This window comes from Schistocerca gregaria, chromosome X, assembly GCF_023897955.1.
Source record: "Schistocerca gregaria isolate iqSchGreg1 chromosome X, iqSchGreg1.2, whole genome shotgun sequence".
In the NCBI taxonomy this organism is placed as follows: Eukaryota; Metazoa; Arthropoda; class Insecta; order Orthoptera; family Acrididae; genus Schistocerca; species Schistocerca gregaria.
In genome coordinates this window covers 171,909,066-171,931,394 of record NC_064931.1, presented here as the reverse complement: position 1 = coordinate 171,931,394, position 22,329 = coordinate 171,909,066, and the positions used below count along the sequence as shown (strand labels likewise).

At 42.4% G+C, this 22,329-nt stretch overlaps 1 non-coding gene across 1 annotated transcript; it reads left to right on the top strand.

Annotated features, from left to right (window-relative positions):
• Nucleotides 1-103: 103 nt before the first annotated feature.
• On the top strand, nt 104-176 carry Trnaa-cgc (transfer RNA alanine (anticodon CGC)). The gene has a single exon. It is a non-coding gene; the product is annotated as a tRNA-Ala (tRNA).
• Nucleotides 177-22,329: the final 22,153 nt, after the last annotated feature.

Here is a 22,329-nt window from a genome sequence, read left to right as displayed (position 1 = left end):
TTGCAAAATAAATGAGTGACGTTCTTGTAGCAAGGCTAAAAGTCCATCATATTCTTAGCGCCCTCTCGGAAAAGGTAAAGTACAGAAAGACGCCGGGTTGCCGAGCGAGGTGGTGCAGTGGTTAGCACACTGGACTCGCATTCGGGAGGACGACGGTTCAATCCCGTCTCCAGCCATCCTGATTTAGGTTTTCCGTGATTTCCCTAAATCATTTCAGGCAAACGCCGGGATGGTTCCTTTGAAAGGGCACGGCCGATTTCCTTCCCAATCCTTCCGTAACCCGAGCTTGCGCTCCGTCTCTAATGACCTCGTTGTCGACGGGACGTTAAACACTAAGCACCACCACCACAAAGACGCCGAATCCAAGTCACTGCGTTGGTTTCCATTCGGTGAAAGTATGTCGTATCCAGAAGAAGCAGCATTTGTGGTTCACTTCCTTGCGGCACCATCCGACGGAGAAAGGCGATAATTTTTTGGACCAAATACCATTGTGGTACACAAGGGCCGCATGTAGGGCGATGTCCATCTGTGTCTATGACGCTGCACTGTGGACACAGTGGCGTATCCGTCATGTGAATTGTATGTAGCCTGGAATGTGTCACATGTTTCCCATTTACGTCTTGATGTCACAGCGTGCGCGTCTCCTTATCAAGGCGTGCGCGGAGCACTGTACACCATACCAACGGCCACGTCGCTGTTGGTTGCCGCGTCTCTACAGCGTTACGCGGCCGTCCTCGTGTCAAAACACAAAATATATCGCGTGGCGTTACCATCCTGGTAGTCGGTAGTTCCGTACGTACATAACCGTATTCCATGGAAAAAGTGCGTATGTGGGCAAACGATGCTGAAATCGCTCCTGCCAGTTCTTCTAGCGAAGTGCCAATCAGGTCTCGCACGCATGGCCACATCTGTTAAAGTTTTTCTTTGGCATTTTCTGAATGTACCATCTCAACAAGTAGGATGTCGACATCCATCGCATTCAGCATGTCCCGTAGTAATTGCAACTCGACCAGCGTTCTGATTCTATTAATATTAATGGAGGCTGTTCAGTATGCCTGCCTCTGCTCGTCAGCGCGTAAGGCGCACCACACACGATCGCTTATGTTAATTTGTGTGCTGTTGCCCGGCGACCTAGTTTGTGCGCCACTGTCTGTATTTTCTGCATGACTGACATCCGGTGGAAGGCGCACCCGCCGCTGTGGCTGCGTCGTCCTTCTTTGGATCAGTATTGCATCTATTGGCACAATTTCCTTGTTCGAGATCCATCTCTCGGGGTGGTTCTCTGGCAGGGTAGGTCAAAAGTAAAGGTGTTGCTACGTTGTATAGAGGAACTCCTACCGGAGGCATCTCTCTGGCTCGTGGCTGTGCATTCAGACCCTACCTCATGTGATTCGCTTCGAACTGCTCTGAGGGAAGCTTCCGTTGTGCATCCAGATTCACGGTGTCGTTGTACGCAACTCCTTCAATCGTGGAATTCATCAAGCAGGTGTCCGACTATGCTAGCCGTCATTTCTTGTGGCACTTCGCGGATCGTTTTTTGCGCGTCTATGCCTCCGTTTCCGATGCGGATGTGACTCCTGGCGTTTGGGGACGGAAGCAGCTAACGGTTTTACCACAGGATCACTTTTTCATCCGTCCTACTGATATCTCCCCGTCGGTCGACGATATCGCCGGCACCGGAGTGAACATCGTTTGTTCTGGGGTGGCAGTCTATACCGCGGGCGAATGCTACAACCTCTCTGGAAGATGGAGCTGAATAGTTTTCTGACAGTGTCTGTCTGGAGCGCATCAGCATACGTTAGTTTCAGTGGGGTCGGCAAGGACGTAGGCACAGGTTCACCAGTTTGAACGTGCACAGTCCTCTGCTGTGTGCATTCTGAATTGATGTGGCCTTCCTTTCCGCATCCCTAGCATGTTTCCAGTTGTCCATCATAGATGACTATTGCTCTGCATCCACTGATGCTCAAGTGGGAGGGTACATGTTGTGTAATTTGTATTCAGATCTGTCTCACCCCATTGAGAAAGGGGTAGGTCGTGAAGTTCCACCATTTTTCCTCCAAGTGCCTAAGCACTAAATGGTTCAAATAGCTCTGAGCACTATGGGACTTAACATTTCTGGTCATCAGTCCCCTAGAACTTAGAACTACTTAAACCTAACTAACCTAAGGACATCACACACATCCATGCCCGAGGCAGGATTCGCACCTGCGACCGTATCGGTCGCGCGGTTCCACACTGAAGCGCCTAGAACCGCTCGGACACATCGGCCGGCGCCTAAGCACTCTTCCGTGTGGGTTTGTGCGTATGTGTTAAATCTTATGGGACTTAACTAGTAAGATCATCAGTCCCTAAGCTTACACACTACTTAACCTAAATTATCCTAAGGACAAACGCACGCACGCACACACACACACACACACACACACACACACACACACACACACACACACACACCCATGCCCGAGGGAAGACTCGAACCGCCGCCGGGACCAGCTGCACAGCGTGTGGGTTTATTGCAGCAATCACTTAGTAACACAGAAACTCGTCAGGGATTTTAAAGATGGATATGCTCCGTAATCCCAGTCCTGCTGACATGTCCAGCAGACTGAGGGAATTTGAGATTATATCTAGTATCTCGGATGATTTTGTCGCACACTGCATCATTAATTAGAATTGTGTAGACAATACTGCTCACTATGGGGAGGTGTATTCCAGTAAAATCACTGTAATCATTTTTAATTTCTTCTCGTCTCAGTTTCATAGACTTTAAGTAAATGTAAATGTCGTGTGACTAGGGCCTCCCTTCGGGTTGACCGTTCGCAGGGTGTAAGTCTTTCGAGTTGACGTCACTTCGGCGACTTGCGCGTCGATGGGGATGAAATTATATTGAGTAGGACAACACAGCACTCAGTCCCTGAGCGGAGAAAATCACCGACCCAGCCAGGAATCGAACCTGTGCCCTTAGGATTGACATTCTGTTGCGCTGACCACTCATCCACCAGTGGCAGACAGGCTTTAAGTGATGCACAGTCGTTGGAAAATCAGATCTGAGGGTCGATTTTCGGTATGAATGTGCCATTCTATAGAGATTGCCTCAAAACTTGAGAGTATGACTAATAGGTAAACAACCGCATTCATGCTCACAAACTTCTGTCGTAAGTGCGTAAACAGACGACATAGGCGTACCACTGCCACGAGCAAAGTCCCCAGCTATCGGGTCAGGCCTTCTCAAGGACACTGCGATAAATATATGTCTTCAAGCAGATGCTGCAACCTACTGAGAACATGGAAAAACGAAAAGGAGTGATGAACGAGAAATACACGGTGTAAATTACCAGTATATGCTAAAGTCAGGACAGCGAGTGTAGCTTACTCCCTGAGCTAGACAAAAACACTGGATGTAGCATGTTTGATACATAAGGACTGAGAATTCTACAAAATCCAGAAAACCTGCGTAGTACTCGCCTTCTATTTTCCAGCATTCTCTAAGTAATCAATGTTGATCATATTTTTATCATCCCAGGAAACACTGCTCAGATTCTTTCCACTTTCACTAGACTGAAAATGGCTATAAAATGGCTGGTTGCTCTCCAAATAATAGTTACAGGATGTTTCTAGACTCTTTATTTCGGACTCTTGACTGGGTGATATATACATATATATTACAATCTTGCAAAATTGCACACGTGTGTAGATGAAGCCCCTCTAATAAACCACCATATAACATGACATTTAAGATGTAATTCATACCCATTGATACAAAGCGAACATACAACTTTGATAAAAGTGTCAAGTGACGTCAAAAGCGACATACGTTTTACATTTCCACACAGCAAAATGCTATTTCACTTTAACATGTGTGTTACGGCCGAGTTAAGTGGCTGGCGGCCGTACCCACCTAAGAGAATTAATTGACGGTACGTGGAGTACGTCGTGTGGCGCTGCCATTGTGGTTGATCCGTCATTACAAATAGAAATAATATTAATAGTTACAGAATTCATAGAATTTTTCGTGAACAGTAAATAATTTTTATGATTTTTCCCATACCACGATATAAAATTAACGTTATTCTTTTTCACATTGCAAAGCCAGCGATTTCCACCAACTACTTCGGCTTATACTTCCGTTTATGGCATGAAGTACTAAATCGTTATCCACAACAACAACACAAAAATGGGTGAAATTCAATTTATAATGGCCGTAACATTGAGAAATTCGTTTCCATAGCTTGCTTCAGTCAGTACTCGACAACACAATTCTTCATGGAAAATTATTTTTTTTTTTCTTTCGATATGCCTATGGTGACAACTAATACATATAGCTGATTTCCAAATACCATATTAGGCATTTTTATGCTTTTCTTGAATGTTTCTTTTTTCGAGGGTCCTTCATCTGTATCACCTTCAAGATTAGTAAGGCTACGTTTCATTTCAGCAGCTGATTTTTTTAACTGTGGAAAATAAAGAGATTGATTCACCATAAACCTTTACTAATTCCTTCACACAGTTCTCATAGTGTATCCACTGCATTCGCACCCCTGGCTGTTCAATTCGCAGATACTTCAAGGGAAAGGCGCTACTCTGTGTTCATTTATAGTCCTGGACCCTACGGGACACTTGTAAATCAGGTCCGACGTAGTATTATGTTTATCGACTGCTCTCCTAAGGTGAATTTTGAAGTTTTCTTTCTTATTGTGTGGTGCGTCTGTCATTGGAATTTGTTGTCCTTATCTCTGATACTCTCACTCTGACTAAACAGGGGAAATTTTTTGAAACACCTTAGTCTCTTCTGTTAATTCTGTGCGATAAGAATTCGGAGCAAAGGAACGATACCTAAGAATCGGTCGTTTATTCGTTTGCAATCAGCCTTTCCCATTTCAATTAATTCTCCCCACTAACATCACAGTATAGTGAATTCAATCGCTTTTGTGCTTAAAGAAGCTCTAGAACACAGAAGGGTTTCCATTATGATGTTGACTAGAGTAGGTACGTTCACCTCCATTGGACAATAAAGGAGCCAGTATGCAGACCGGGAATATGCACACGAAACTACACATAGTGGGATTCGACCTCGTGACCCCATTGATTGGTGTAATCTCGATTAACTCGAACAATTGTTGTATCTCCCTTCTGCATAACAGGACGGTATGACAAACTGCGTGCCTCTTCTTTGCAGCTTCCTTACCTCCATCGTTAACAAGTGGTTTCAGTGATAGAGAAAGCCAAGTCAACAACAGGATGGACAGGAGTGTTTTCCTCCCAAAGAATTTCTTTTTATTTATTGGTTTACGGTATGTGAGCATACAGGCTTTTCATCAGTGGAATCTCGATACGGCAGTGTGCTTAGACATTTCAGAATATCCCTTAGGGTCAATCCATACCCCGTTACAAACGCATTTTGCAAGAAATGCAAATGATTATGCCATGTCATTCGTTCTTCTAAAATAACTAGACCTATCAACATGTTACCGATCATGCTGCACCAAACATTAATCCATGGCAGTTTTGGCTAAACGAAAGAAGCTTCGCCTGGTCCTAACAAATGCCGTCGATGATTGACTTTTAACCAGTTCGTAATTCACGCCAGCTGCTTGCCTGTGCGTGAGTTGCGGACGTTTTTCTTACTGTTGCCTATTTCGTTCTGTTGTTATATTGTGTCTCCCATATTTGAACAGGTCTCAACCGTCACAGTAAATGTCTCTGAACCAACTCGCACAGGATTCAGTTGCAGCAGATAGAGCGCCTGTTGCTCACTGTCACCCAATTACGTCTTTACTGAACAAGCCGGCAGCACCGCCACCGCCAGCTGCTTCGAAATTTCACCGAAACCACAGTCACGACGAAGAATGGTCGGAGTACGGGACTGGAATAAAGACACACTCCGCCACATACAAAATAACAGGTGTGGAGCGCAGTGTTTACTTTTTGTCCACTGTTGGTCCCGAAATTTATCGCCTCTGTATTAAACTCTGTGGTGAAACTTTTCCCGAGAAAGTCACATACGACGACCCTCTGAAATTGTTGGATGACAGTTTCGACAGACAAATTCATGTAGAGTTTCACGGTTTAATTTCTTTTTTTCGTCTGGAGCAAAAGTCAGCTCAGACAATCAAGCAGTTGATAGCAGAACTCAGAGGTTTCACCAGACATTGCAAGTTAAAATTTTCGTGTGGAATTAACTGTAGTAACATACATCTACATCGATACTCTGCAAATCACATTTAAATGCCAGGCAGAGGGTTCATGGAACCACCTTCACAATTCTCTATTATTCCAATCTCGTATAGCACGTGGAAAGAATGAACACCTATATCTTTCCGTACGAGCTCTGATTTCCCTTGTTTTATCGTGGTGATCGTTCCTTCCTATGTATTTGTTGCTAAGAGGTCAAGTGTGTTTTCACAACCGTTTACTATTCGCTTGGACTCATGAACTAACTGTTCGAAATAATTTTCAGAAGATGCGTGTAGCACAATTTCGGATGATATTTTATGCGTACCTCCGGAATTAAACATGCATTTTGGCCAACATATCGAGGGTAAATTAAAGTCGCCACCAACTATTATCGCATGAGTCGGTTACGTGTTTCAAATAAAACTCAAGCTTTGTTTGAACCTTTCAGCAACTGTATCATCTGAATTGGGAGGTCGGTAAAAGGATCCAATTATTATTTCATTCCGGTTGACGACAATGACCTCTGCCCATACTAGTCTGTAGAATATGAATACGCTCTCCAAAAATTTCGTAGATTTGTCGAACTACATATTTATATTCATGACCGTTTAAAAAAACTTTATATTCGAATGCAATAATAAACAGTAAATATTAAATATGTCCCATGTTGACAAGTAAATCAAAACAATCCGCATAGGCTAATCCATGATAGTTATAATAATGGTTATATGTCTGTGCAGATACGGGTAACCGCAATTATATCGCCTTTGCTGACAAAAGCCTGAGATGATGCTCTTATCTGCAAGTGTATGTAAGCATATGTTCAATAATAATTACTTTTCAGTTACAAGTTAAAGAACAGTGTAAGTATTAGGTTTTTAGTCCACTTTTGCATTACGACACATCGGTAATAACAATTCCTGTTTGTCATTGTTATTACGTAATCGAAGAGGAGTGACGCTAATTAGTCTGAATGCGCAGTATCCTGAAGGTTATGGATCAGTTGCTGACGTCTGCGAAGGCTAAAGATGGCAACACAGTGATTTCCGCACAGTTACGGGTACATCCTGCTTCCGCTGTACCAGGAGCTCCGTTACGTATGAGACAATTCTGTTTAGCTTGATCTGACAGAGATTATATAAGTAATTACCGATAGCTTTCTGAAAGAGAAGTGAAGGACGTTCTAGGACAGTCCGTTTGTCGCAATCTTCACTTCATAGTCTTCGTCCTCTTTCTCTATCGTATACGACAAAAATAATGTTGGCAATGAAATCAGTGAAACTATCAAAGTTTTTCTTAAATATATTGACACGTGCACAGTGCAACGGTCAATACACTGAGAATGTAGCACGTTAACCATTTTGTGGTTAAAATTTACTTTATGTATGTTTGAAAAATAGAATGTGAAAAACATTCTTTCGTTATGATTAATAACTCACTATGACTACCAAAAAAGTTAAGCTGACCAATTCTGAAAATTGAGAATGTGGTACATGTGTCCCAGAAACCTAAAGAAACAGCAAAACACATCAGTACCAAAATATGTTTATTCTCGTGAAACTCAAAAACAAAAAATATCGGAAACATTAACTAAAAAATTCATGATGGCAGTATCGCATGTCAACCTTTTCTACGTTCTACGAAGTTTTTTGGAGCATGTAAGTCGCACTAAATAAAAATTATGTAAAACCAACAGAATTACTGGTGAGAGTAGTAATGTTTCAAAATAATGTCTATAATGTTTAAGAAAACACAGTCAGCTACTTCAGACATTCTAGGGATAGATTAGATTATGATAACATGATCTGTTTTAGTGAAACACGTGCACTGCGCCAGCTATAAAAAACAGGTCGCCCCATTTGATCGTTCTTGGCCTTCTGTATGGGGTGTTTGACTGTTACAGGTACAAACGTGAGGGGCGAGTAGACAATTAAACAGGCAAATAGTCCTCGTAAAAATAAGTCCGGAAATCAATAGTCTTGCCGATACGGTGTATCGCGGTGCAGTACATGAACTTTTTATAAAAGACTGTTCAGATTATGGACGGCCAAGAATTCGGCCCTTGGGCCGTGCCTGGTTCGAAAGCCGTAGCGCTCGCCCGCGACCGCTGCACATTTCCCCACAGCCCCGCCACGCTGTTCGAGAGCGCGGAGGGGTGAAGAGGGGGAAACCGCAATTGCCCCGCATTTTACTGGCATTGCAGTCGCACAGCATAGAACTTGGATTTATATTTAGCACTTCTCAACAGCACATAACAAACAGTATTATTTAATAATTTTTGGCACGCTGAAGCCATATTATAATTTTTATCTGGCACAAACTGTCAGCACGCAGGTAGACGCAATTACACAGATTTTCGCACTTAGACTGCCATGTAATCGTGACTTAGTTTCATGATAAAAAAAGCTTTTCATACTCTTATTTTCATATAATATTATAGCACTTTTGCAACCACATTGTGGAGCTGTGGAAGCCCTACCTGAGGAAAGCAATGTAGACGTCCCGGATAGTTTCAATGTAAAAGGATATTTCTTTAAAATGAGAATTTCCTTGTAGATCAACAGTTATATCTGCACATGCACAGTCGCGCTTTCAACTGAAAATGCAAACTGTCTTGAAAAACAGCTCGAAAACAGATGTAAGATTGGCAGTGTATTCTAAGCGTTTAGGAAACTGCCCTCTTAATTCTTTCAAGGTCACAATGATTTCCTCAAACTTATTGTTTTCTTTAACGTCAGTGAGCTTAGGGAACCTAACTGTCTTTGTCATAACGTGTCCCATCTCCAATGCAGTTTTATTTTTAAATGCATCCCCATCAAATCAGAAACTAGTTGTGGGACCTGAGTTTCTCCTGGCGTATACAACATGGCGGGGTGTTCTCCCGCCGAAATATCGGCGGTCGCTGAAAGTGATAACTGGCTGAATTCCCGGAAGTTATTTGACAGAAACTACTTGTTTCTCACCTTGCAGGTCGTATATTGTCGAGATTGTGCAGTCAAGTCCACTTATAACGCAATGTCTGCAATCCATTTTAGATGTACTAATTTTCGTTCATGCTCTCCTTTTTCCGTCAAAAAATTCAACAATAGCTAGTTTTAAAACGAAAAATCGTTCCAGGTATGCTCTTTGACTTTACCAGCGTACTTCACAGTAAGAGATAAAGTTGCAGTACTCTTCGTTCGGTTTCATTGAAAACTGTTAAAACTAACAATGCAATAATGCGTGCGACTTCAGAAATCTTACACTTCATATCATCACTTTCTTCACGTGTTGCGTGTCCTGCAAATTTAGCATAAAGTGCTTCTTCATGTACGGAACAATGAATCCAAGCCGTTATAATGTTTTGCTCTTTCATTGTCAACTAAGTAATTAAATTTTTTCTGCGTGGTAGTGTAATGTCGTTTCATAACAGATTTGCAGTAGCTGTCGCTTATGCGATTGCATAACAAATATGGAGAATTCTCATCCCTCTCATGTATCATTCTCATTCATTTGTAAAGACTTTTGACGATCCATCGCTAGACCGCCTCATTTTGCGCAAACAGCCACTTTACCTATGAAAGTCGTTTTTATCACGAACAAATAATGTTGGGTAACAGCGCGGGCGCTTTGAATTTAATGAACTCAGGAGAGTGACAAGCTAAAAATGCCACACCGCAGTACTTTAGGACACTGGGTACTTATAAATGGGACCGATGACCATAGCAGTCTGGTCCCTTTAATCCCCCAACCAACCAACCAACCAACCAACCAACCTATAAATGGTGGAAAAATCGAAATATTTTAATGATTTTTATTAATCTCTATAGTCTTTCCTGATTACATTAATATACATATTATAGGCTTTCAAATGAAAAATGACCTATATATATATGTATATACACGTAATTTTAAAGTTAGTCATGTATGCCGCCACGCCCCCTTGGTTTCAGTTACAGAAACCAGTATTATTTCGAAAGGACCTGTCAACAATCTGTTTCCAGCGATTATACTTATGATGCATTGTGTATGTTGGTAACAGTGCAGGTTACTAGTGTCTGCAAATGATTATCTTAGCTAGTATTTACTTTTGTTTCGCTGAAGCAGTTTGTTCACGTGTTACTGAATGTTTGTTGCCCAAGTGCTACATACACTTGTGGAGGTACATATCCTTTAGTGTGCAATAAATACGAAGTATGCCACGCATCAAGAAATTCAATAAAAGGAAATTCCGTGGCAACCAGTTCACAAACAAAGCAAGCCACACTGTTGAAAGCAACCTATGTATCAGTTCTTCAGGGACGAAACTCCCACATGGCACGCTTCCTGGTGATTCAGATTTTTGTGTTAACAATGGCACTGTTTGTAGTGGATTTGTTGTTGCTGTGGCCATCTTGTCTTCTTTGATAAAGGCTGACTCTGAGCACTATGGGACTTAACATCTATGGTCATCAGTCCCCTAGAACTTAGAACTACTTAAACCTAACTAACCTAAGGACATCACACAACACCCAGCCATCACGAGGCAGAGAAAAATCCCTGACCCCGCCGGAAACCGAACCCGGGAACCCGGGCGTGGGAAGCGAGAACGCTACCGCACGACAACGAGATGCGGGCTTTGATAAAGGAAGTGACGAAATGTAAACAATGTGATGGTGTAGGCTGTCTGGACATAACTGAACAACAAAGTAGCAGGAAGGGTTTAGCGTCGAAATTAGTTGTTCTGTGTAGGTCCTGCAATAAATCTACCTCGAAAATGACTTCGAACATTGTGGATAATTCATATGATGTTAATTTAAAGTTAGTGTATCCAGTGCGTGCAATAGGAAAAGGAAAAAAGGCTGCTCAAATGTTTTGTGGTTTGATGGACCTTCCTTCCCCTCCCAGTAGGTTCAACAAGTACATAAAAATACTTTTAGGTGCCTTGATGGTTGTGTATAAAGCATCTATGAAACGTGCAGTTGGAGAAACTGTAAATATTAGTGGAACCAAGGACATTACTGTTGCACTTGATGGGACATGGCAACGTCGAGGACATCGTTCCTTGTATGTTGTTGCAAGTGCGACTTCTCTGGAGAATGGAAAAATTGTTTAACTTGAGTGCTTATCTAAGTACTGCCACACCTGCCATGATAACACTTAAGGACATATTGAACACCAGTGTTCTAAGAATTATGATGGTTACAGTGGAGGTATGGAGTGCCATGGAGCTCTAAAAATATTTCAAAGGTCGTTGCCCGTTTATAACGTTAGATATACGAAGTACCTAGGCGCTAGGAATTCTAAAGCTTTCAATCAAATTAATGAGTTCAATTTTTATTGTGATACCTTCATAACAAAGCTAGAGTGTTGTGGACATGTGCAAAAGAGGTTGGGTGCTAAACTGAACAAGCTACGAAGAGAAATGAAAGGAAAGTTGCTATCTGATGGAAAAGCTCTGTCTAGCCGAGACAGATTGACAAAAACTGACACAGATCTTCTTCAGAGTTGTTATGGACTGGCCATTAGACGAACTTCACCTCTGAATGATGTTACAGCAATGAGAAAAGCTGTATGGGCCACCTACTTTGGTAAGCTGTCCACAGATGACCACCCTGTTCACGGCCTTTGCCCTAAAGGAGCAGGTTCTTGGTGTGGTTACCAAAAAGCAAAAGAAAGTGGTCAAATATAACATCATAAGCTTCCTCAGCGTGTTATGAACGAAAGAAAACCAATTTTTAGAGACCTGAGTGACCCTGTTTTGCTTAGTAAATGTCTTCATTGGGTCACTGAGAATACAAATGACAGTTAAAACCATTGCATATGGGAAAGACTACCCAAGAATATTTTTAAAGGACTAAATACATTAAAGGTTGGTGTACTAGATGCAGTGATATGTTTCAGTGAGAGTGATAGGAACGTTGAAAGTTCTGAGAAATTTAGGCATAAAATGCGGCTCTAATATGGAAGATCAATTGCTTGCGTGTGACACAACGGGTACACGGACCTGAAAGATACGCTCTTCAAGTTACCAAAGAAGCAAGAAGTGCTAAAAGGAATACCAAGAGGAAGCTTGAAGATGAAGAAATACTACACGATGAAGACTATGCTTCAGGAATGTTAGGAGGCACAGTTTAATTGGACTCATATCTTCATTCAAAATTTCCCGCAAGTTGTATTTTTCAGAATTCAGGTACAAATATTTCCTAAATTTTATAAAGCATTGCTCTAATTTTTTCTGTAACTTGAAACAGTCAAATGGTTCAAATGGCTCTGAGCACTATGGGACTTAACATCTGTGGTCATCAGTCCCCTAGAACTTAGAACTACTTAAACCTAACTAACCTACGGACATCACACACAACTATGCCCGAGGCAGGATTCGAACCTGCGACCGTAGCAGTCACGCGGTTCCGGACTGAGCGCCTTAACCGCGAGACCACCGCGGCCGGTCTGCAACAGTCCATACTTATGTAGCAGACCTAAGCTTTATTGCAGAATCAACTAAATTATAGACAAAATAATGTTTTTGTTAGGAAAAAATTATAAAATGTAAAATATAAGATGTGATATTTATTCGTTCTTGTAATATACATAACAGGTGGAATTAAATAGGTCTAGTACCTGAGCGATCATGTCCTGCATATCTGGTAAAACTTTGGTATCCTTCAAATGTATAACATTGGATGAAATGGTACCTCAATTTGAGGAAGAATTTGGGAAAAAAAGTTGCATCAGTTTCTTTGGAATTTCTTGAATAACCCTGATCAGGTTCAAAAATATTCAAAATACTTCTAATTTGTTTAGAAAGTGTGCTGCACTACCTGATATCAACAAAAAACCTGTAAAACATATGCATTATACACTCCTGGAAATGGAAAAAAGAACATATTGACACCGGTGTCAGACCCACCATACTTGCTTCGGACACTGCGAGAGGGTTGTACAAGCAATGATCACTCGCACGGCACAGCGGACACACCAGGAACCGCGGTGTTGGCCGTCGAATGGTGCTAGCTGCGCAGCATTTGCGCACCGCCGCCGTCAGTGTCAGCTAGTTTGCCGTGGCATACGAAGCTCCATCGCAGTCTTTAACACTGGTAGCATGCCGCGACAGCGTGGACGTGAACCGTATGTGCAGTTCACGGACTTTGAGCGAGGGCGTATAGTGGGCATGCGGGAGGCCGGGTGGACGTACCGCCGAATTGCTCAACACGTGGGGGCGTGAGGTCTCCACAGTACATCGATGTTGTCGCCAGTGGTTGGCGGAAGGTGCACGTGCCCGTCGACCTGGGACCGGACTGCAGCGACGCACGAATGCATGCCAAGACCGTAGGATCCTACGCAGTGCCGTAGGGGACCGCACCGCCACTTCCCAGCAAATTAGGGACACTGTTGCTCCTGGGGTATCGGCGAGGACCATTCGCAACCGTCTCTATGAAGCTGGGCTACGGTCCCGCACACCGTTAGGCCGTCTTCCGCTCATGCCCCAACATCGTGCAGCCCGCCTCCAGTGGTGTCGCGGCAGGCGTGAATGGAGGGACGAATGGAGACGTGTCGTCTTCAGCGATGAGAGTGGCTTCTGCGTTGGTGCCAATGATGGTCGTATGCGCGTTTGGCGCCGTGCAGGTGAGCGCCACAATCAGGACTGCATACGACCGAGGCACACAGGGCCAACACCCGGCATCATGATGTGGGGAGCGATCTCCTACACTGGCCGTACACCTCTGGTGATCGTCGAGGGGACACTGAATAGTGCACGGTACATCCAAACCTTCATCGAACCCATCGTTCTACCATTCCTAGACCGGCAAGGGAACTTGCTGTTCCAACAGGACACTGCACGTCCGCATGTATCCCGTGCCACCCAACGTGCTCTAGAAGGTGTAAGTCAACTACCCTGGCCAGCAAGATCTCCGGATCTGTTCCCCATTGAGCATGTTTGGGACTGGATGAAGCGTCGTGTCACGCGGTCTGCACGTCCAGCACGAACGTTGGTCCAACTGAGGCGCCAGGTGGAAATGGCATGGCAAGCCGTTCCACAGGACTACATCCAGCATCTCTACGATCGTCTCCATGGGAGAATAGCAGCCTGCATTGCGGCGAAAGGTGGATATACACTGTACTAGTGCCGACATTTTGATTACTCTGTTGCCTGTGTCTATGTGCCTGTGGTTCTGTCAGTGTGATCATGTGATGTATCTGACCCCAGGAATGTGTCAATAAAGTTTCTTCTTCCTGGGACAATGAATTCACGATGTTCTTATTTCAATTTCCAGGAGTGTAAATGTAGCGCTGCAGCGGGTACTTCCGAGAAGGACCGAGCAAAGAGCCGTGGCACACACGCGGCCGGCACACTCGGTGCGCGTGAAGTTTGACACGCTGTTGTCGGATCTGATATGGATGATGCTCGTTATTGAGAAACAATGCGAAAGTGGTACGTGCATCATGATGGACCACCACACTTTCGGTGTTTTTCGGCTCTGTCGATAGTGTCGAACTCCTGGAATGCGTTGCGAATGGTTGTTAATACATTCGGAACACTCTTACGATTTTTAAACTTGTACGGGCATCGATGGCGAGATGTGATGAAGCTTACCTTTACTTGAACGGCGGCCATGTGGAAAACTTGTGATGTACGTTTGTTGCTGAAAAGTAATGACAAAATTGCGGGCCGAGGTGGCCGAGCGGTTCTAGGCGCTACAGTCTGGAACCGCGCGACCGCTACGGTCGCAGGTACGAATCCTACCTCGGGCATGTATGTGTGTGACGTCCTTAGGTTAGTTTGGTTTAAGTAGCTCTAGGCGATTGATGACCTCAGGAGTTAAGTCCCATAGTGCTCAGAGCCGTTTGAACCATTTTTAATGGCAAAATTAAAAGTAAAATAAAAGCAGAAAGCTCCAAACCACAGATAACACAACAGAACCAAACACAAACACGCAGACCCATAACAACTATACAGGATAATCAGAAAAAGATGAAAGAAAACGCAAGATAAGACACAATGACATACAATCACAAATGCACCCATAAAATCACCATAATTTCCAAAATACAGGGAAAAAAATAGCATACACAACAGACAATTCTATACAAAAATACACCCCAAAACTGACAAAAAACAGAGACATATACCAGAAAGCAGGCATATACCAGTTACAGGGTAACACTTGTGAAGGCACACACATGGGGAAAACAGGGGGAAAATTTGATGTCAGATACAAGGAACACATGAGAGCATGGAAATATGGGACAAACCACTCCAAATTTGTCGAACACCTAAGAGAAAATGACCACAAACCAACCACTACAGAAGATGACACGAGAATAATTAGAATCAACAATAAAAAGCACCTTCTGACGAAGCAAGAAAATTACCACATACATAAAACCAAAACAGAGGGGAAAATCCCTTTTGAATGACCAAGTACACATGCCAAGCAATTAATTATTTACACTAATAGATAAAGTAATAGTATAATGTTCGCAAAAAGGATAGGTATAATAATACTGTTCAATGCAATAACAATAGAACCCAACATCTTTACACTCATCCATGACCCCTCCCCAGAATATTGTAACGAAAAGTCAAAACAGATGTCACCAAAGTTTTCAGCCACTCGCTAACAGCTAGTATAACCGCCACGCCTCCCCCTCACCCCCTATCCCCACAAAAATATCGGCTCTATCCCCCCTCCTCTCTCTCACTCATACGCACACACACGGTATAAACAACATAATCAGAAGTTAGTAACGAACGTATACTTAGTTAGGCTTGCAACATAGCTAAACATACCAAAGACGATGAAGCACGTTATGGAGTCGAAATATTTACTCTGTGAAAAGAAGTGTACGACGAAATAGTTGTCTAAACATTCATGGGGGTGTCTGTTTGTTCTATATCGTGTCTCCCTACCACTTTCGCGCAACGACGCTCTGAGCGTGTTTTTTTAGGGAATTGACTAGTTTGAACCTGGGACCTGTTGCTGGTAAGGAGACGCCAGACCACACATGACATGTAGAATTCAGAAGAGTTCAGTGAGACTAGCGATGATATAACCAAATACTAAATGATCTCAGCGTCAGCTCCACTGCACTCCCTGTAAAAGAATCTTAATACTAACTAAATTTAGTGGAAGGGGTTCAAGGCTTTCCTATTTTTAGTTATCTGGTAAAATAACGTCGAAAAAGCAGTTAAGTTTACCATTGGAAATTTTATTCTACTCACAAAACATTATTTATAAATTGCACTATTGATAAAAGGAGACGTTTTAATACAGGATGGTAAAAACCAACTGCGTTCAACAAAAATGTGAACGAATATTCCCGGATGGGTTTCCAAGTTCTACAATCGATCGAAGGATGACCTATGCCATTTCACATCTATAATCTAGGTTTAATATAAGTTTCACAAAAGGGAAAACTATGAAAATGGTCTACAGTGACCATCAATTGTCTTTAATTACTTATCTAACTTGTCGTAAGTTACAGTGGCTGATGTGGCTTCTCAATAACTATATAAATGAAAAATCATCGCGTTTCAGATCTGTTCTTCAAGTGGCAAATGTGAACACCATGAGTTTTTATTAACGATCGACACTAGTATTAAGCAAAAAGGGGGTGTAACAGATGAGACTTCTGCAGTTCTGAGTGAAGCCTTATGCGCTCAAAAATGCGGCATCGCGTGCGTTCATTATCTTGTCGGTGTTTAGGCAGCCTCAGGGCTTCGGCAGGGAGCACAGCTCCGCTCACCTCGCCATCTCGGAAGCAACTCTCCTAACTTCTCCTTACTACAACTTACCGAAGTTGGTTAAATAAACTATCTGGCTGTGTTTTCATCTGATCAATCAGGGTCTCAATGTTAACCTTAAGCTCCGCCTATAAAGATTCTGTCTATCCAATGAGAAACGTTATACTTTTCGTGGTGGGGCAATGTTTAAGTTTGCAACGAAACAGAGGCGCTTAAAGTCTCACGCTAAAACCTGCAGCTGGTGTGGTCCTTTTAGCGTTATCGTAAGATCTAAACTGTTCTTCTGGAGGGCTCTATCTTTTAAGATGGGCTGGGGGGTGGTGCTTGACGTACCTGAGACGCGAAAAAGTCTCACGCTAAAACTTGTGGGTGGTAGTGACCCTTTTTGTGTTATCGTAAGATCTATACTGTTTTTCTGGAGGGCTCTAGCATGGGCTGGGGGGTGGTCCTTGACGTACCTGAGACGCGAAAAAGTCTCACGCTAAAACGTGCGGGTGGTAGACTTAGAGGAAGGCTGGCGACGTGGGTGACCAGTCCGTCTCTTATCGTAGGGCCTTCTAGCTTAACACGGTTCTGCTCTCGGCTTCTGTTCTCGTTTCTCCCTTCGGAACTGCGTCGGTCTCTCGGTGGGAAGGTACGACATGCATTTAGGTATTCTTGTGTTAGTCTGTGCTATTCCATTTGCTCACTCGTTACTCGTATTACTTTGGTTAATTTAATGTCACGATTTATTCCAAGCTATGTGACATACTACTGGATTTGCTTAAGTCAGGGTTTTCATGGAAGGTGTTGGATTTGCCTGACACCTTACAGTTGTATTAAGTGACAGAAGAACGATAGTCCACCGTAAAAAAGAGTGAGAAACATGGTGAACAGCGTGTGTATGGCGAAAACACAAAGTCGTGAATATAGAACAGTGATAAAAGTGGTAGTGCGACCTCCAGACCAGATGCGAGGAAACGCATACCAGCAAATCGTAAGTAAATACATTTTTACAAATAATCGGGAAGTAAACTGTTTGATAATCTATAACTAACAAAACTGTATCATTATTGATCCCACTGATGATGCCTTAGAAAATGAGAAGGCGAAACGCGTATGGGATTAATAAAATAACTAGCAGCAGGAAAAGGCAGTTTGATTTGCAAAACAAGTATTTAATGACTTCGAATTTATAATGTGGAAACTCTTAAGGCTTTTTAAGTAAAATAAACGCTATTAACATTCTGTATACTATTCTTCATGCCTACATACTTATTTCTCAACATAGTCATAAAAAGCTCTTCCATTTTGATATGAAAAAGAAACTTACGCAAACACTTATTCTTCCAGTTATCGATTACAATAATGATATTTAACAAGGTCTTTCAGTGCAGCTGACGGCGCCTGGAACTCATTATGAATACCTGTGTTCGCCATATCTACAATGGTCGATTGTGTGATCATATTTCACCATTGTACGCACAGCTAACCTGGCTGCGTGCACACCAGCGCAGAGATTTCCATACCCCCTGTCGTCGCTACTCTCTTATCAACGACACTGTCCCTCATCTCTCTTCCCGAACTTAACGCTCTTGTCTGAACAACATGGCGGAAACGCCAGTTCCAATCAGAGCAAAATCCTTTCTGTCCCACTTAATCGTTTAATCACCTCCTCGAAGTCCTCAGTAGCAGGAACCCGACTCTGTAATAAACCCCCGCAATATATTAGAGAGCCGAATAACATCGACAGCCTCAAAAGATCGTTAACGACATACCTGCTAAAACAATAATAATGATTACCATTGTTCATGTACACGCACATTACCCTTGTAAATCTTTCTTACCAACCAGTTGTTCCTCACTTCCCAGTTCTTTTAGCTGGTGAAGTCTCTTAAATTTCCCTTCCCCAGAATTCACTATATCGGAAAAGATCTGTTTTCTACACCTTTAAATTCTTTTTATATCTACCGCTATCCTTATGGTTCTAATATTATTATTACTGTTAGCATTATTAGTGGCAGCAGCAGCAGTAGCAGCAGAAGAACTGCCAGTAGTAATTTCATTAGCTCATGGACGGTGTTGTTTACTCGCGTTGTCACTATAAACACTGAACTTCTTACGTCATCATAATGTAAAAAGGTACTGTATGTGTGAAACTCGTGTCCGTGTAAGAGAAGTTCTCATGGTCCTAATCATATCACCTTAAATAAAGAAATGAAGTTATCATCCTGGAGAAGAACTCATTTCTCCCAACGAATGATCAGTTTGTTGATACCATCACTGTAGGATGTTTGACCTTGTTAACCGACCCAAAACTTCACCTCTGCCATCACCGCTTCATCACTATCAAAGAAAAGTCTTCGAACGGGTCCTTTAAGTTCCGGAACAAAAGAAAATCGGATAGGGCCAAGTCGGGACTGTATAGAGGACGCCCGACGACGGTGAACGCAAGGCGCTGGATTGTTGGAAATGTCGCAGCACTTCATCTACATCTACATGATTACTCTGAAATTCACAATAAAGTGCCTGACAGAAGGTTCAATGAACCACTTTCAAGCTGTCTCTACCGTTCCACTCTCGAACGGCGCGCGGGAAAAACGAGCACTAGGATTTTTCTGTGCGAGCCCTGATTTCTCCTATTTTATTGTGATGATCATTTCTCCCTATGTAGGTGGGTGGGTGCCAACAGAATGTTTTCGCAATCGGATGTAAAAACTGGTCATTGAAATTTCATGAGAAGATCCCGTGGCAACGAAAAACGTCTTTAGTTTAAAATTGCCACTCCATTTCACGTATCATGTCTGTGACACTATCTCCCCTATTCCGCGATAATACAAAACGAGTAGCCCTTCTTTGTACTTTTTCGATGTCATCTGTCAGTCCCATGTGATGCGTATCTCATACCGCATAACAATACTCCAGGATAGGGCGGAAAAGCGTGGTGTGAGCAGTCTCTTTAGTAGACCTGTTGCACATTCTAAGCGTTCTGCCAATGAATCGCAGTCTTTGGTTTGCTCTACCCACATTATCTATGTGATCGTTCAAATTTAGGTCATTGTAATCCCTAAGTATTTAGTTGAATTTTCAGCCTTCAGATTTGTGTGACTTACCGCGTAATCGAAATTTAGTGGCTTTCTTTTAGTACTCATGTGAATAACTTCACAATTTTCTTTATTCAGGGTCAATTGTCACTTTTCGCACCCTACAGATATCTTATCTAAATCATTTTGCAATTCATTTTTGTCTTCTGATGACATACAAAACGGTAAATACCAGTCTCATCAGCAAACAATCTAAGACGGTTACTAAAATTTTCTCCTATATCGTTAATATAGATCAGGAACAATAGAGAGCCTACAACACTTCCCTGGGGAACGCTGGATATTACTTCTGTTTTACTCGATGACTTTCCATCTATTACCACGAACTATGACCTTCATGAAAGGAAATCATGAATTCAATCGCACAAATGACGCGATCATAGGCACGCACTTTGGTTTAGAAGACGCTTGTGAGAAACGGTGTCGAAAGCCTTCTGGAAATCTAAAAATATTGAATCAATATGACATCCCCTGTCGCTAGTACTCATTACTTCATGAGTATAAAGAGCTAGTTGTGTTTCACAAGAACGATATTTTCTGAATACGTACTGACTGTGTCAATAAATCGTTTTCTTCGAGGTACTTCATAATGTTAGAACACAGTATGTGTTCCAAACTCTACTGCAAATCGACGTTAGTGATATGGGCGTGTAATTCAACGCATGACTCTTACTTCCCTTTTTGGGTATTGGTGTGACCTGAGCAGTTTTCCAGTCTTTGGGCACGGATCTTTCTGTGAGCGAGCGGTTGTATATAATTGCTAAATATGGAGTTTATATATCAGCATACTCAGAGGAACCTGACTTGTATACAATCTGGACCAGAAGGCTTGCCTTTATTAAGTGATTTAAGCTCCTTTGCTACACCGACGATATCTTCAAATGGCTCTAAGCACTATGGGTCTTAACATCTGAGGTCATCAGTCCCCTAGACTTAGAACTACTTAAACCCAACTAACCTAAGGACATCACACACATCCATTCCAGAGACAGGATTCGAACCTGCGACCGCAGCAGCAGCTCGGTTCCGAACTGAAGCTCCTAGAACCGCTCGGCCACAGTGGCCGACCTAGGATATCTACTTCTGTTTCTCATATAGGCAGTTGTTCTTGATTGGAATTCAGGAATATTTACTGCGTCTTCTTCGGTGAAGGAGTTTCGGAAAACCGTGTTTAATAACTTTGCTTTAGTGGCACTGTCATCAATGATCTCACCGTTGTTATCGCTCTGAGAATGTATTGACTGCGTCTTGCCACTGGTGTGCTTTATGTATGTCCAGAATCTCTTTGGGTTTTCTGCCAGATTTCGAGACGGAATTTCGTTGTGGAAATTATTAAAAGCATCTCGCATTGAAGTAAGCTCCATATTTCAAACTACTGTAAAACTTTGCAGTCTTGGTGAATTTTTGCGTTCTTTTAAATTTGGCATGCTTTTTTCGCTGCTTCTGCAACAAAAATCTGACCCGTTTTGTGTACCATGGGGTATCAGTACCATCACTTATTAATTTATGTGATATATATCTCTCAATTGCCGTCGATACTATCTCTTTGAAATCATTCCACATCTTTTCTACGCTTAAATGACCAGATCGGATGGAGTGAAGACTGTCTCTTAAAACGGCGTTAAGAGCATTTTTATCAGCTTTTTTTAGATTGATATGCTTTGCGTTTCTTTTTTATGGTTGTAGGGGTTACGTCATCCAGCCTAGCAGCAACAACTTGATGGTCGCTAATCCCTGTATTCGTCATGATACTCTATTTGTACAGTATTATTTGTTCTTAAAAGATCAAGCATGCTTTGGCCACCATTTATGCTTGGAGTGGGCTCATGAACTAATTGTTCAAAATAATTTTCTGAGAAAGCATTCAGTAAATTTCGGATGACGTTTTATTCCTGCTGCCGGCTTTAAACGTATAAATTTTCCAGCATATGGACGTCAGATTGAAGTCACCACCGACTATAACTGTATGAGTGGGGTATCAATTTGAAACGAGATTCAAGTTTTCTTTGAACTGTTCAGCAACTATATCTTATGAGTCGGCGGGACGGTAAAACGATCCAATTAATAGTTTAGTCCGATTATCAGGTATAACCTTTACCCATACTATTTCACACGAACTATCTACTTCAATTTCGCTACAAGGCAAACTACCTCTGACAGCAATAAATACTCCACCAACACCTTTATTTAATCTATTCTTTCTGAGCGCTGTTAGTTCGTTTGAAAAAATTTCGGCTGCACTTATTTCCGGCTTTGGCTAGCTTTCTGTATCTACAACTCTTTCAGCTTCAGTGATTTCTATTAGGGCTTGGAGCTCTGGCTCTTTCCCAACACAGCTACGACAATTTACAACTACAATACCGA